Source organism: Aureococcus anophagefferens (assembly GCF_000186865.1).
Source record: "Aureococcus anophagefferens unplaced genomic scaffold AURANscaffold_14, whole genome shotgun sequence".
NCBI classification, from domain to species: Eukaryota; class Pelagophyceae; order Pelagomonadales; family Pelagomonadaceae; genus Aureococcus; species Aureococcus anophagefferens.
In genome coordinates this window covers 1,099,840-1,100,438 of record NW_008705574.1, presented here as the reverse complement: position 1 = coordinate 1,100,438, position 599 = coordinate 1,099,840, and positions in this window count along the sequence as shown.

Sequence of the window (599 nt, the reverse complement as noted above, 5' to 3'; positions counted from 1 at the left end):
ATGCGACATGGGCCCGACGGAGGTGCTGCCTCGGTCCCACGCGTCCTGGGCCGCGTTCCCGACGACGCGGGCGCTCGCGTGCGGGCCCGTGGAAACGGGCGACGCGCTGGTGTTCGACGCGCGGCTCCTCCACCGCGGCGGCGCCAACGGGAGCCGCGCGCGTCGCCGCGTCCTCGTGCTCCGCTACGACGTGAGCGACCCGCCGGGGACGGGGCTCCTCGGCACGGCCCTGCGGCGCGTCGTCGCCCACGCCTGGGCCCAGCTCTCGGATCTAAGCTAGCCGCTCGCTTACCCGCTCGCCCCGGTTGCCTGAAGGCAGCAACGACCTGTCCGAAACATTGCACGTGTCCGTTGCATTATATGTGAAGTTCGACGTCTGAGAGCATCAGCCAAAGTGGGCAGTCCTCGGTGAAGCTCTACGCAGAACGGCCAGAACCCCGAAGAGTTGGCAGCGCCCGCCACCGCGCCCGCCAAACTCGGAAAGAGCCCGCCGCCCTCGGCCCCCGTCCCGCCGCCGCCCGCGCGCCCGCAACGCACGAAGCCATGGCCGCCTCCCTCGGGGCAGCCCCGCGGTCGCCCCTGTCCTGCCTCGGCAACCG